General features: G+C 32.9%; 1 protein-coding gene across 3 annotated transcripts in view; it reads left to right on the top strand.

Annotated features, from left to right (window-relative positions):
* THSD7A (thrombospondin type 1 domain containing 7A) overlaps positions 1-17,120 on the top strand; it is a 454,120-nt gene that overhangs the window by 52,905 nt on the left and 384,095 nt on the right. Inside the window, exon 1 of one of the 3 annotated variants that reach the window (XM_037836796.1) lies at positions 5,650-5,668. The exons of the other annotated variants lie outside the window; for them this stretch is intronic. The gene's annotated coding sequence lies outside the window, so the exon portion shown is untranslated. Of the gene's footprint in view, positions 1-5,649; positions 5,669-17,120 lie in introns of those variants that run through there. 3 annotated transcript variants of the gene reach the window in all.

Below are 17,120 nucleotides of genomic sequence, written 5' to 3'. Positions count from 1 at the left end.
TTTAGCAGTTTCTTTCAAAACCAAATTTGGAATCATTATACTTCTTCAAAATTGTCTTAGCCATTATTAGACTTTTATTCTTCAACATGAACCTCAGAATGACTTTTCCAAACTCCAGGAAAAAAAAATAATGCTGGATTTTTGATTGGGATTAGATAGAGTAATCTGAGGAAAACAGGTATTTGTATAATATTAAAATTTCCAAACCTGATTACCTAGAGATTGAAATTTGATGGCTACCACTTAATTTATCAATGTTTTAAATTAGCTATTTTGCGTTGGCTATATGTATTTCCTTATTATATGTTGAATTATAATAAGTGCTAACTTTTCCATAGTACCCAAATTTTCTTTTATTCATATTTAGATGGCTTCATACTGTGTTTTGAAATGTTTTTATAATAAACATTAAGGTTCTTTGATTATGACCGTTTACTCATTCTTCTTATTAGAAGTGTCTCATGTGCAATTTGCATTCAATATTTATTAAATTGAAGAATGCCAATGTTAATTTTTATAACTGAGGAAAATACTTTATATATTATCTATGGGAATGTTATCTATGGGAATGTTTTCATTATAAAATATATTTATTTCATAATATTAATTATGATGAAGAGTCTCTTATAGTCAATTTATGTGTGTGTGTGTGTGTGTGTGTGTGTGTGTGTGTGTGTATTTTTTTTTTTTTTTTAAAGTTTGAAAAATTGACCATGGAGCAAAAGTATAAAAAGGAAACCTGTTGTTCTGGGATACTTATATGAATTTCTCCTTTATTTTTTACCTTCTGTGAAGCAAAAAATGAAAACACATTTTAAATTTCATAGCTTTGTTAGGCACCATATTATAAATACTGATGTTTTTTTCCTTTCACATGGAGCTAATATTTTTTATTATTTTAAAAAATAGAATAAATCCCAAAGGACACTGTCTGTTTCTACATTATAAATAATTATCTATCCAAGTGATCTTGAACTGAATATTTCAGTATATTCAATATATTTGAGGATAAAAAGTATTAGCCCATAAATATTGACCTTGCTTTAGCATTAATTTTACTTTTGAAAAGTATACATTAATGTTCACTATTAAAAGGAAATGATGTCATGTTTACTTTTCTCAAAGTACTTGGAGTTTAAAAGAAATCCAATTTTCATGCTGTATTTAGTCATTGGATAGAATAGAGATTTCTAGAAAGTTCTGAATAATGATAAAGTCCAAAAGTCAGACTGAAACAATCATTTGCCAATTTCCAACTGACAACATTACTCTGTTCCCTGGAGAACATGGATAAAAGTGACTTGTTATCAATACTAACCTTACTCTTTAAGATACACTCAACTCCAGTACAACAGAAAATGTATTCTGTAAATTCACATGTAGAATAGTTTCATGAAGATCAGATTTTTAGCAAAACTAGGACCAAACTGGACTATTACAATTGGAGTTAAAATATAGCTCTTTGAATGTTATCATTTCCCATTAGCAAACAAATCTTTGACTTGACTTGATTTTTGAATACAGCAATAATTATTTAAACTCTAATCACTTAAAAATACTATGCTCTAACTTGGACCCTGTTACAGATTAAATAGGTCCTTGAGTATGAAAAAGAAGTATGAGTCAACTAAGTGATTGAAAATAAAATAATATTGTAAATGTATTAATGGTAACAATTTGATATATTCATTTCTTCAAATAGTTTTCAATCCTGCTTACATAAAAATCAAATTAGGTAGCAATTCAATGTATAAAAGAAGAACACACGTACAGTAGTAGTACGTACATTTACATCACCTCTGTTCACAGTTAACTTCTAGCATGTCTTTTGACATATTCATAAGTTTTTGTATTTACTTGAAATGAAAATAGTGACAAGAACATGCAATTTAAGATTAGATCAATATAAAATGAAATATCCAGTTTACTGAAATGTTGCTTGTTAACATTATATCATTTTCCAAGATGCTTAAAATTAATTATATGCATATATACACTGCAAGTAATCATTAAAATACTTTTAGATTAAAATTAACAGTATTAATTTAAATATTTCTTATTTAGAATTAAACTACTAGTAAGTAAAACTAAATATGAAAATACTTTTTGGATATTCACTGGATATAAATAATGGGGAACAAAAGCTACAGGCAGTGCTTTGTATGCAGTAGACATCAATAACTATTTGCTGAAATTAATAAATCAGGTGAGCTAGTTTTACCTTGATATTAGTGAATGCCTAGGTATAACTATTAGAAATTTTCTGGGTAAACATACATGATAGAATTTTGCTTAGAAAGTGTCTTTCCCTAAGCAAAGGGACTATTTCTCATGGGAAAGCTTCCTGAACAAATGAGATAAATATCTAGTTAAACTCATTTACCATCAAAATCCAATGTGAAATGGTGGTCCAGTGATAACCTAAAGGGCTCATTCATTTAAGTGCCAACTAAGGGACTACACAATTGGTTACTTAATCATTAACTCTTGTTTAACATCATTGAAAGGAGTTTTCCAGAATAGGCTACTCAACGTGATTACTTTTACATCCATTAGCTGTTTTCCAGTAGGCCATGTGTTTGAAAGCAGAAAGGGTTGGGATTCTGAGGTTGGTTGCCTTCCAGAAGTTTTTTTTTAAGCCAAGTGACTGAAATTCAAAATTTATTTTTTTTCATATAAATATTTTGTTTGTAGTTAAGGCTTCAAATCAGTATATTCTATATTATAAATTAACAGAGATATATATTAATGACATGGAAAACCTCCCAACACTTTTATATAAAATTTTGATCTCAGAGCTTTTGGCTCAAGAGGTCTGTCCTTGAGTTCAGAATCATATGGTAGAGATGGGGATCACTTTTGGTCCTACTGATCATTAACCTCTTAAATAGGACATTAACACCCTGGAAAAGAAAGATGACAATGTGATCCATACCCTGAGAAGTGGCTGACAGTCTCATGCCTTCCAACATCAAGATTGCTCACTGTCTCTCTACTCCCAGACAGTTCAAATGACTCCATGTTGCCACAGTGATACATTGCCTGCCAATGTGTATTTCCTGTGGTGTCAAGCAAATTTATGACTACATCCCTGCTGTTACCACTTGAAATACTGAGAATTTGTTAGGAGGTTTTGCTACTTGACAAACATGTACTTCGATTGTTCACCATCCCCTGATATATTGTAGTATAGCTAACATTGATAATTACCCAGGCTCTTTGAGAGATGATCTTTGAAGGCAGATGGCAGAAAATCTGCAACATTAATCTGAGTTCCATCATTGATTTAGCATACTAAATAGTGCAGCCTATATGGTCTTCTTATTTAAATTCTACTTGTATATTTCTTGCACATTGCTTATTACATATTTTTTGCACATCGCACTCGATTATATATATTTTAATCTTTTGGATTGAAAATGATCTTTCATACTTTACAAAATATTTAGAGAATAGTTAACATATTTATTTCACTCTCTTTCATCTCTTCATTCATATTGTTAATGTGAACAAATACTGATAGATACTCTGCCTTGAAGTTGGCTTTTATTCTAACTCCTTATTCCTTGGATTTTCTCTCAGGCTTCTGGCTCCACATGCTGGAGCTGTTTCCTCCTTGGAGCATTTATCTACCCTTATGTTCCACCACAAAAGTGCACTCAGATCTTTCATTTTCTAACTACAAGAAAAACCATGAGGCTGTTCTTTATTTGTTAAATTTTCTATAAGAAATAATTAAGTAGCTATTATGTACCAAGAACACATCTAGGTTTTTCAGTCAACAAAAAAAAAAGAGCCCAAATCCATGCCCTTTTGTTGCTTACTTAGGGATCCAAAAAGTATAAAAGAGAAAATACTATTAACAAGTAAGTAACATTTGAGAAGTGCTATGGAAAGAAAATACTCAGGAGATTAAATGTGTTGCAGCTGAGTTACAATTTTAAATGTTTCTTAGGGGAGGTCTTGTTGAGATGTCTTTAAATAAAGAGTTAAGACACGGAAGAGAAGAATGTTCTAGAATGGGGAAATGAACAAGCTTAGCATGTCTGAGAAACAGTAAAGAAGCCAGAGTTTCAGGAGTGAAGAAACCAAAGGGAAGTCTTATAGACAAAAAGGTCAGGGAGATTAGGAAACACCAGATCATATAGGCCTTTTATGCCACTGTAAAGACTGGCTTCAGCTCTGAGAAAAATGGAATGCCAGTACAGATTTTTGAGCAGATGAATAGCATGATCTAAATATTTTTTAATTACTTTTTTAATTGCCAATTTTTAAACCCACAGAAAAGTTGAAAAATGTATACCTGTGTACCTGTAACCTAGATTCATGAACTGTTGAACTCCTCCCACAGTTGTTTAGTCTGTACAGCTTTGAGCGCAGACACACACACACATACACACACACATTTCCACTTTGCCAGTCATTAAAAGTTTGCTGTAAACGTCTTTGCATTCTTTTCTAATTATTTCAGCCTGTATTTCCCAGAAATAAAGATAATCTCCTACACAGCCACATCACCATTACAACACCTAAGAAAATAAGCATTAATTCAAGAGGATTTTCAAATTTACCCAGTTTTCCTCACAATGCCCTTTTCAGCTGTGCAGTTGTCCTTCAATCTTCAATAAAATGAAGGCTCACTGTTGCATTGATGGGGATGTCTCTTTATTGTCCCCCAATCTGAATCCTTCTGCCTCCCTCTGTTCTTCTTGGCATTTAACCTTTGAAGAACTCAGGCCCATTTGTCTTGCAGACATTTTGACATTCTAAATCTGTCCGCAGGCTCCTCTTTATTAGATGCAGATCATAATATCACAATGTGCTTTCCTTTTACATATATTCATGATTTGGCTAGCTTGGCAGAAACAAAACTTCTCATATTTACAAAGTCCATGTGGCATTCACTTTGTGATCTCTATGAGGACAAAAGTTTGAACAACAGAGTTATTTCTAAATGTCACCTTTAGCTTAAATGATAAATGAGAATCTTGGTCCAGTATGATTATGGGTTCAATAACTTGTGAGTTTGCTATGGAGAGTTGTGTCTTATTTACCTACTTCATTTACCCTGTAAAGCAGGCAGTTGATTTCTAAATTTTGAAACATTCTAGTGAGATGGATTATTGATGAAATCACTGTTCAGATCTGATGACAATTTAATATAGAACAAAACTGGATTGAGTAACCTTTGCTGCAATTGATGTTGGCCTTTCTTCTTGTTAAGTGACTGGTCAATTTGTCTAACTTACAGGAAATACTGTGATTGCTAAAAGGACTGTCATAGATAAAGATATACACCATTCATCTTGAAAGGGTTCACTGGGCAGTAGTAATAAGAGAAGGTCAAGGAGCATGGGGCTTCATAAACCTTTTAAAATTTGATGTCCTTCCAAGCATAAGTATTTGCATTTTTTTTCTTCATTTTTAGCTATTTCCTGAGAGTCTGGTATTGCTCAGTGGGCACTGTGCAGACCCAAAGGTTAGAGTATGTTTTGCTAGATCATTACAAAGTCAAAGTGTTCTGTCTAGGATATAAAATAATCTATTTAGTCTTTGAAATTGAAACTCAGGCTCAGGTAATAATTATTATTGCTGTTCATTTGCTCAGGTTCTGGCCTCTTTCTAAAGGAAATTGGATTTATTTCCTGATGATGTCAACATGCTCGGGGTATGTACAAGCTGAAAGAGACAGACCTGTAGGGTCATTAGTTTGGGGATAAGATGAAAGTCCACTGCTATGTACTTGTGTGAAAAGGTAATAAAATATCATGCCACATGAATATAGGGAGAACATTAGTTCAGGGTATTCAAAGCAGGTAAAATGCATATTCTCACTTAGTGACAGAACTTGTAACTAAAATAAACTAAGAGAATTTAGTTCAACAAAATCTAAGTTGGAAGTAGCTAAAATACTTTCTGTAAAAATGATGATACAAACCACAGACATTTTAGCTGTTCTTTATCCTGAACAACTTCGAAGTAATAAAACATTGGTCATTTCTGGCCTAGTATAATTTGCTCCTATTTGTACGCAGCTGACCACCTAGAGGACTGGTGGAAACTGCTGTTCATGTTGCTGTTGATTGGTGTGTCTGTAGCACATGCCAAGGCAGGGCAAGTCTTTTCTAGGACTTGTAATTATTAAGCATATTCATAATTCTATGAGGAGGTGACCTAAGGTAAGATAACACATTTAGATAGGGAAAACATAAGTTCATATCTGTATGGGCTAAAGACTGATGAAGTAAAGGTTATCCTTCATCTATGGTATGAAATCAGCTAGTGAGTCCCTGAACTATTTTTTGTTAAGGAATCTGTATTTTTCCCTCCTCATTAACTCATTTTCAAGTATATGTTTTTCATAAAAAAATGAATTTTCATTTTTTGGTGAATTTTTCCCTATTATCAACTTATAATAAAACAATTGTGTTATGTATCCCACACATTTCTGTGTAAACAGTGTCTACAGTCTCCCTTGTTTCTTAGATTTGTTATTAAGATTTTTTGCACTGCTATATACTTGCAAACCTTTTCTCCCTACATTAGTGTGGCATGATATTGAGCTCTTGAAATACTTGTTCTTTTTTCATAGTTTTTCCTAACTTTTGATTTCATCTGTTATATAACCAGGGAAATTCACTTAAACTTTCTGAGATGCAGTTGCTTCATTAGAAATACCATATTTGCCATAAAGCTGGAGCTGAAAAATTGAGGTCTTGAAATCTTTTCCAGGTACTGTGTTCTATTAGTTTACTATATTGTTTCATCCCATAATTACTCAAAATTGTATGGAATTTAGGATTTAGATTATCAAAACCTATTTCAGAATGTTGATCTAATTCTCATTTTGAAGTTTTGATGAGAAACTATATGAATATATTTTTAGTTGCAAAGGAAAAGAAAATCTTTCATTTTCTTCCTTTATTTTCTTATTTTTCAATTTTAGAATAGACTATTTATAAATATAATTTTCTAAATTTCATTTGGTATTTAATAGCAAAGACAACCTTGTTAAATATAAACCTTGTCAGTCCATGTGTTTTATGTCTTAGTATGAGTCATTCAGTTTCTAAATTAAAGGTAGGAATGAACAATCATGTTGTAGTAAATGAAATTTCTTAGAATGATAAAATAGCAGTTATGTGTTTAAAAGAAAGATTTGCAGGATTTCAATGTACTCATTTTCTGACTTTAATGTGTAAGGAGGTAGAAAAAAAAAGAGAAGGGAGTAAATAATTTAGCAGTATAATGAATAACTGATCATATGATCATAAAGTTTAAGTTCTTTTGAGAGTTAAAAAAAATCTGTTTCACGTATCCCGTCAATACTAATCACAGTTTTGTTACAACTGCCCCACAAAGTATAATTTATGTTATCACCCCAACTAATGTGTATTTATAAAAACATAGCAGCTTCAAATGCTGATAAAATGAGCAATGAATAGGAGCTTCGAGCAAAGCTAAAGCAATTATTGAAATACCTTTTCTTAGAGAGGCAGGAACCATATTTAATGACCAGCCACAAATACTGCTATGATTGTTGAAGAAAATTGTTTTAAAGATGAGTCAAGGTGGTAAAAACTAACCTGATTTTTTTTTAATGCAATTTTATTGAGATGTATTCGCAAACCATACCTTCCATCCAAAGTATACAATCAGTGTCTCACAGTATCATATAGTAGTACATTCATCACCCTGAACAATTTTAGAACATTTTCATTACTTCAGGAAAAAAAAAAAAGAAAAAAGAAAAAAACCAGAAAAAAAAACCCCAAACATCCCATACCACTTATCCCCCCACCATTAATCCCTAGCATTGTTGTGGTACATTTGTTACTGTTGATGAAAGACTGTTAAGATGTAACTGTTAACTATAGTCCACAGCTTGTAATACGTGTCTTTTTTTCCATATACCACTCTATTATTAACTCCTTGTAATATTTTTATACATTTACTTGTTTTTTCTTGTTAAATTACTTTAGAAGAGCTACCAAGTCTTATTATTAATCTATCTCCTTGTACCTTGTCATTTAAAATAGACTTTTCAGGCACTATGCTACATACTAAATTATGTGTATATATGTAGTGTGTATACACACACACAGATAAAAATACAATATAAATTTTTTTTCACACCTGTAAGCAAAAAGATTGGAATACCTAACAGCCTAAGGGAGACATGGGCAACAAAATATTACTCTGGGAAGTGACATTTTAGCTAAGACCTCAAAGCTGGATAGAGTTGTTGAGGTAGATGAGGACATTGAAGAGAGAAGGTGCCCTATGCAGAGAAAACCGCATGTACATGTATCTGGCTGCGTGATGAGCTGGTTCCCAGTAGGATCAGAATATGATTTTTAGTGAGCGAACAGTTAGAAGGAGAGATGAAAGATAATGAAATAATTAAATAATGACCTTATGTGCCATACAGGGTATTTTGTTCTTGTTGTTTTGCTGGTTGGTGATAGGGACACAAATAATTTTGAGCAAGGGAATGAGTTAATAGTTTGCATGTTCAAAAGACAACTCTGATATCAAAACAAAGAATGATTCAAAGGGTGATAACAGTAAGGGGTTTTCTGAAATCCCCAGTTTGCATTCTCTCAGAAGTTATTTGCAACCATATTTGGCAGGTGTTGGGAAGTACTCACAAACTCTCCTTCACAGGTTAAGACAGCTGCCCCATGGAAATGCCTTATATATCCAATGAGATAAAACCCTTATAAAAAGAGATCCATGCTAAAAGTATCTTCTGGAATAAAAGCTAAAAAGTGTGCTTCTGTCTCAACTCTTCTAGCTGTAAAGATGTGTATATTGACCAGAATTGCAATGGTCAAAGATCTGATATGTATTTCAGCCTTATTTTAAAAGATTTTTGATTTCCTTTCTCCACTAAAAAAAAAAGTGTTTATTTTTATATCTTGTTTAACCACTGATGAAGAATGTATCCTTAATGAAAAGCCAGGGCAACTTTTGAATAAACCATGTTTCACTAGTATATTAGTAGATGCCAATGATTAACTGATTGCTTTATTTAGAAATGGATTTAATTTTTTTTTTTTTAATTTAGTATAAAGGTCTTGAAAAGTGTTTGATGGGATTGGAGTTCTCATCAAATTAAAGTTTCAGGCTCTTTTCAAAGGATTTTGCATTGGATTGTTTGACATCTTTATAATTTTGTGTTTGACCTATTTATAACTTATTGTCATCTTGGCAGTGCAGGAAGTTATTAGAATTAAGAATTAGAATACAATTGGTTGTTTGCTGATATTATTGAGTACGTGAAAGCCTTTGGTACAACTACAACATGAAAGCTATAATAAAATCTACTGTAAACCATCCATGAAGGGGGTTTTTACAGATGTTGTGATTATGTGAGCCTAGAGGCTATGTTGCTATAATTGGCCTCCTGTGAGGCTGTTGTTTTGCAATTGTTTGTGGAAGCCCAGTGAACAAGAAGATTAGATTTCACAATGTTTACATTTTTTGACTATTAATTTGAGTTACCAACATCTGCAATAATGAGCAGCAATTCATACTTGGATCACTATTCTTTGGATATAAAATGCAAAATTATATCTGGTTTCTTTTTAATCCACTACAGAGTTAGCTATGTTAATATTTTTGAAATGAACATTCAGTGAATGTTGCTGGATTTTTTTTACAAGCATTATATTTATTCCTATCTCTGTGCAAATGCTTGTAACTATTTGTATCCAACTAAAACTCCCCAAACATTATTACATTTTTTTCATCCTCTAGTTTGAAAGTTTTATACATTATTACTATTCCTTTAGAGGTCATAATAGACATTTTTCAGAAATATTTAACCTAACAAATCTAAAGTTAGTCATTATCTGTATATTCCTTCCCAATAATACATGTACCTTAGAATGCTTGAACTCTAACCACCTTCCCAAGTTAAATGATATTGTTTCTCATATTTATTTCCTGCATTTTTTATCCCCCAAATGTTAGGCATTTTTATTGATTCTTTATAAAGTGAATGGTGACTTAGTTTCATTCACATATATACTGTTTTCTCAGATCTTCTTTGGATTCAATAACTTCTTTATAGAGCATATTCTTTATAAGTTCCATTAGTGGGAGTATTTGCTTTGTAAACTATTGCAATTTCTGGGTATCTGAAAATGTCCTTAGCTCACCTTGTTAAATAATGCTTTTCCCAATATACAATTTTAAGTCGATAGTTATTTTCTTTCAGCATTTTGAGAACATTCAGTATATCACTTTGTATTTTGTGTTCTGCTGTTTATGTGTGGCTTTTTTTTTTTTTTTTTTTTTGAAATTTTATACTTCTAAGTATCCATTTGGCTTGCTGAATCTGAGGACTGATATCTTTTATAATTTCTGAAAAAATCTTGGTCATTATTTATGCTAATTCTGACTTCCCTCATTCTTTCTGTATATTCTACATGGAACATGGATTAGAAATTTTAGATCTTCTCATTCTTTCCTCCTTGTCCTGTATTCTTTTGTCTATGTGTCACACTCTGAATGATTTCTATAGATTGATATTTCAGCTCATGAATTCTCTCTTCAGCTGTATCTAATCTGCTTTTTAATTTTCTCATTGAATTTCTAATTTCAATAATGCTATATTTAATTTGTGATTATTTTATTAGTTCTTTTTCTAACTATCTGGTGTTTTTTTTATAGCCTCTTCTTCTTTCTGCATAGTTTTAATACATGTTATTATTCCTTTAAACAAGTATTCTTACTTTATAATTTATATCTTATAATTCCATTAACTGTTGTCTTTCAACATCTACACTGTAATGTGTTGTTTCTGTTGACTTTTGCTCATGGTGGCTCCTTTCCTTGTGAGCACATGTTCCTTGGAACTTTGCCTAGGTTTAAAGTATCTTTCTCAAGAGATGATCACAATTTCTTTTGCCATGTCCCTGGATCATTACAGCATGGGACCACTTTAAGTTAGATTTTCATTACAGGGGTTTTAGGGTATTGGTGAGAAAACTACAGCCTGCAAAACAAATTCAGCCTGATGCCTGCTTTTATGAATAAAGTTTGTTTGGAACACAGACACATTATGCTTCATTTATGATTGATTTCCCACTAAAACAGTAGAGTTGAGTGGCTGTGATATAGTCCACAAAGTCTAATATATTGTTCCTTTACAGAAAAACATTGCCAATCACTCTTTTAGACATACTGGTAGTATGAATTCAACTGCAGTGTTTTAAAGGCAGGCTTGTGGTCATGATCCTTAATGACTTAATGAGAGACTTTTTCTTTTATTTCCTTCCACACAGAGACAAGGATGAGATAAAAATTATCCTCATACTCTATCTTTTGTTTACCCTCTGCTGGATTCATCTTGTGGGAGTCTGGTCATCCTATAGAGGTCCTTAATATGGCTTCCCATTTTGAGATACTTTAGGTTTTGTTATATGCCCAGAATACCTGTAACTTTTAAAGGCAAAACTTATACCATCAATTATGAATGGAGACTTAGTTAATTTATTTATGCACTGGAATAACCAAATAAAATTACATACATAAACATGCATAAATATATATCATGGTAGAAAATAAAGCTGATGCAAAGCAAGAGTATTCAAATAATTGCATATATACATAAATAGGTTATGTATGTAATATATCTCTTTATGTACACATATGTATTATTAAAATGCCATTAGGATCTTCAGTTAATATTAGAGAACAAGCCAGACTTACAGTGTTTTGTCTATTGCCTAAACATTGAGTCTCATATGGTATGAAATGTATGTTTTACTGTGGAGCATTCAACAGTACCTTGATTAGATGCAGTAGGTCAAATTTAAAATTTGTTCCTTTTAGAAATAGATTTAAAGATATATCTCCTACTTGTAGCCCAGGTTAAGAATTCTACATGTAGTTGAGTATGTCATGTAGATGTATTACCTTGGTTTTTCTCCACACTTAAGTAGGGACAATCACTTTGGTGGTGAACGTATCTACCCACCTCCCCTTTTAGCAGTTATTTGAATACTATTGCTTTGTATCAGCTTTGTTTTCTACAATGATGGGGTGCATAGGTGACTATTTTTAGACTCCATATAAATGGAATCATGCAGTTGGTACATGTTTGTGGCTGACTTTTTTGAGATTCTTCCATGTGGCTGTTGTGTGTAGTAGTAATTTGTTCTTTTTTATTACCTTTTGTGAATATATTTCAATTTAGTTATCCATTCTGCTATTGATAGGCATTCATGCTACCAGTTTTCACTGTTATGAATAAGCTGCTCTCAATATTTTTGGACATATCTTTTTGTAATTTTTCCATTTCTTTTGATAAATAATTAGGAGATAATTTATTCAGTTATCATGACTAAATAATTCCTGGGTCATATGGTAAATCTGTATTTTACTACTTCATTGAGTATTCAGAATATGAAATATAAGGAGTGGTTTGAACATGTGATGGTAGTAAATAATATGAATTATTTTTCCATATAGTATATGTGAGTGTGTGTGTTAAATTATTATTAAATTAGAAATAATATTAAGCATCTGTAAACCCACCTATAATAAGAGTGCTAATGGGTAGTAGCTAGATATCACCACTAGTATGGTTTCCCTTTTAGTTTATATATTTGCAGCATCTAAATAGATTAACAACAGTATCTGTTAATGGCATTTTACCTAACACGTGTATATTAAATAATCACACTTCAGAGAGAATGCAAATATTGGATAAATTACATGTCTTTTGATATTTGAGCATTAGTTAATTGTGTTTCAAGAGATAAAAATGCCCTTATTGGCAAAATTAAATTTTATTTTAGTTAGATACATGGTTAGAATATCAATTAGAAAGAATTTTGTTGTACAACTGATTAGCTTTTATAAAGAATAATTTTTGGGATATTTTCATACATTTTGGCTGACCCACAGCCTACCTGCCCAATAGTCTTTTAGAGATTAACATGAGCCTAGAGGTGACCCTCCACTCTTTAGCCTGCCTTATCTGGCATTTTGGGACTTTGTGGTTCATTTAATATGTTACTTCTTACTTTATAGCTACCTGTGAGTAAATAATAAATAGAGATATATGGTTTTATTTATTATCTTTGTGAGAGGAGTCCAACCCACTGTGCTAAAGTGAATCATTCTGAAAATGTGAAATTTATTTTGACAATTCCAAGTAGCTCTGGAAATCCAATTTGACTGAATAAACTGAGAATCTATCTCAATTTTTAAAAGATTATAATTTTGTGTTTTATTAAAATTCTTTTTATGCTTTATTTACTAATAATTCCTCAAAATCAAAATGTATTCACACATCCTTTTTGGAAGAGTGATAACTATTTTATTAGAAATAAACTCCTTCAACCATCTTTATTTCTTTTGGAGAAATTATTATTTGAGTTATCAAGAATAATAGGTCCTCTCAGTAATATGCTATAAATCAATGTTACTTTAATGAAACTTGTAGTTGATTTAAAGGAACCAATACATATTTTGTTAACATTTTTGGTCAATCATATTAGTTTATATTGCTCTCTATATTTTCTTTGCACCCTTCTCCCTGCCCATTGCCCTCAAAAAAATTAAATTTGTTCCTTAAAGTGTTCTCATTTTAGGATATGGTAATTGATTTGTAGATGTACTTCCTGATGAATATTTTCAACTGAGTATTAGGGCACAGGGTCATAATTCTCCTGACACTAAAACAATTTCTTTATTAATCTACTAGAAAAATATCCTCATATACATTAATTAAATGGGGTCACATACCTTCATTTAACAAGCAGAAAGTTTCAATCCTTTTTCCTTTCTTTCCCAGAAATTATAACTCTTATAAATTATAAATTGTAACTTTTTAATTTTAAATTTTACTTTAATTACTACTTAAAATTTATTAGTGCATGGTAAAAAAAAAACAGAATACATGTATGTTAAAATAGGTAATCTTGTGAGGAACAGTTAGTTACATGCAACACGAAAGTTTGGCGTTGCTCAGGCTGAAAACATAGGTGAGACTGAATCCTTGTCCTCTGGGAATTTATAGAAGTCTGGGAACTCAGGGCATATATGCAGACCATGGTGCACTGGGGAAGAGGTGTCCCTCCTAGTCCCCAAAGCTAAGTCTCTCACTTGTGCTGTCACAGCTGGTATATCTTCTCTGGTAGCATATTTCTTTATTGCCCTTCCTTCCAGTGATCTTCAACTCTGCAATTCTGGAGGCTGCCACGCAATCCTACATGCCCTTTCCAATCACTTCTTTCTTTTTTTTCTTTACAATCAAGTTTATTGAGTGAACAGTTTTTTCTTGTCTTTAATCCTTGTTAACCCCTGAGCTGCTTGCAATTTGTTTTCTACCCCTTTCATTTTACTCTCTTGCTAAGCTCACTAAAGACCTTTTACCAAGCCAAGTGCATTAGTCACATTTCCGAATCTGTCTCCCCATGTCAATTACTTCCTGAATCTCTGCTGCATTAATCCTTTCCTCCTCTTCTCCACTCTCACCATCTTAGGCAGGACTACTGCTTATACCATTATGAGAGCTCCTGACTTGTCTATCTGTATACATTCTTGACCCTAGAAGTCCATCTTCCAAAATGCACAGTCATCTTTCTGTACACATTTATCAGTTCACTTCTGTGCTCAAAATTAGTTCATCTGCCTTTAACAAGAATCAAATACTTAGAATGGTATTCAGGGCAGTTCTTCATTACCCTTTCCCTAAGCTTTCACATCTCCTACCATTCATGCATACACTTCGTTTGAACCCAAGGAGACTTCTAGCAGTTTTTTTCTGAACACACCAGGCTTTTCCACATATTTATATGGCTTTATAAATGCTATTTTAGTGTCTGCTTCTTGTCCATTGATGAATAATTTTTTGATCTTTCAAGACTCAGTTCATACAGCATCTCTCAAGGAGTTTTTCTTTCCCTATTTCCTGCAATGCAGATTGAGTGTCCCCACTAAGGTGTTTCCATAACACTATGTACATATTTCTATTAATGCACCTTCTTTTCTTGTCTGCCTCCTGATTGGTCTCCTGACTTCCACTCTTTCACCTGCCCTAGGGTCAATTATCATCTAAGAAACGAATGTGATTCTTTAAAAATATATTATCACCAAAAACTTCTAATGGCTTCCCCTGTCTAAGAATAAAATCTGAATCCTTTTGATTTAGGTGATCTAAACTCTTTGTGCTTTGACTGCTGCTGCCTCTATGATCTCTTCTGCCATTTTCCCATCTGATTTCATTCCCCAATCACATCTGTCTCTTTTCTATTCCTTGGCAAGCCAAACATGCTTCCATCTGAAAGTGGCTGCACCTGCTGTCTCCTCTACTTTGATTCTCTTTGCCCAGATACACTCACAGTTTGCTCAGTCAAGGATCGCATCATGCAGGGATCATGCATTTAGGGATTATCTCAAATGAAAGCCTTTCCTGGCTACTCCATTTAAAAGAGCACCTTCTGCCATGACTTTGTATACTGTACCCTGCTTTATGTTTCTTCCTGATGCTTTCTATACCCTTTACTATATTATTATTTACTGGTTCATGGGTTCAGCATCTGTCTCTCCCCACTAAAACATAAGTCCCATGAGATTAGGGATTTTGTATTTATTCGTTTGGGTGCACTAAGAGCCTAGATAAGTTCCTAGCATATAAGAGGGGTTCAGTTTGACACTGTTTGAGAAAAGCATCGAGTCAAAGCCAGACTGACACTGTGAAATTAAAAATTTCACTTTTTCCCTGTACCACACTCTTCTCTTATTCCTGACATCTGACTCTAGGATGAGTCTTTATGTTTAAGGCTATTCCTAGCCCCTCAAATCTGATGATTAGTATTTTCCTGGTTGCAACTAAGTTCTTTTCCCTCAAATATGATTTGGAATTTCACCTTTGGTTACCAGTCAAAACTTTATCCTAGCACCTCCTTCCTTATATCATGTGTGGGTTTTTTTGTTTTGTTTTTTTTTTGTTTTTTTTTTTGTTTGTTTGTTTTGTTTTTTTTGACTCATGAGTGAGATCCAGACATCCAGTGTGTATCACAATAAATCTAAACTTCCCAACCTGGCAATAAACAATCTCCAAGTTCTAACACGAAAATGAGGGTATCTGGGGGTGGCTGGCCAGGACAGGGATGGGGGTTGGCAAGGAGGGAAGAAGTTGTACCATTGGTTTGAGAGGCAACAAGTAATTAAAAAGTTGTGTTTGCACTACTTTCTCTAGTGACTGTTCCTGAAAGTCTAATAAAAGTGGCAGGAGGGCATGGATTTTTGACTGTTGCAAACTGATATATCTCACACACTTAAAGTAGTGCCTAATATGTAGCAGGTGCTGAATACATACTTCTTGAGAGCATGATTGATATCTTCTAAAGGTAAAGTCAACAGAATAGGTTAATGGACTGGGTGTGGTGGGGTAAGAAAGAAAAATAGAAGGCAGCAATTGGAAGGATGGAGTTGCCATTTATAAGAAAGAGAAAAGACTGAGAGAGGAAGAGGTTTACAGGGGAAATAAAGGTTTCAATTTAGGACATGTTAAACTTGAAATGCATGTGAGTTGTTACAGTGGAGATGCTGAGTAGGTGGTGGATATATGATTCAGGAATTCAGGGGAAATATTAGGTCTGCAGATATCAATTTGGAAGTCTTCCTTGTTTGGCTTGGCTAATGGCTACACTGTGCTGTAAAGGATTCTCTGAAGGGCACTTGTAAGAGATGGAATATGCTTTCAGAAGATTATTTTGGCAACAGTGCAAAGACTGAGAAATGTAGAAGAAACTACTTGAAGTGAGAGATTAATATTTTATGTAAAAGGTAAAGAGGTGCTGAACAAGATCCAGGGCAAGAAGAAAAGAAAGGCAGAGCTGGATTTATGAGCAATTAAGGAGTTGGGATCCCTGGGCTTTTAGTAAGGTACTGGATATGAGGGAGATAGAAAGGAAGGAATCAAAGGAGCCTGAATGAATTACTTGGTACATTGGCTGTGCAAATAAAGAAATTAAAAGTGGAGACATTTAAAAAGAGAAGTAATGATAAAGTTGCTTTGGGACAGTTTGAATTTAAAGTATCATTTAATTGTCAGGAAATAGCTATTTAGCTGAAATTTGGAAATATAAGTGTGT

Source organism: Choloepus didactylus, chromosome 5, assembly GCF_015220235.1.
Source record: "Choloepus didactylus isolate mChoDid1 chromosome 5, mChoDid1.pri, whole genome shotgun sequence".
NCBI classification, from domain to species: Eukaryota; Metazoa; Chordata; class Mammalia; order Pilosa; family Megalonychidae; genus Choloepus; species Choloepus didactylus.
The sequence above is the reverse complement of the archived record's forward strand: the minus strand, read 5'-3'. Positions and strand labels throughout refer to the sequence as shown.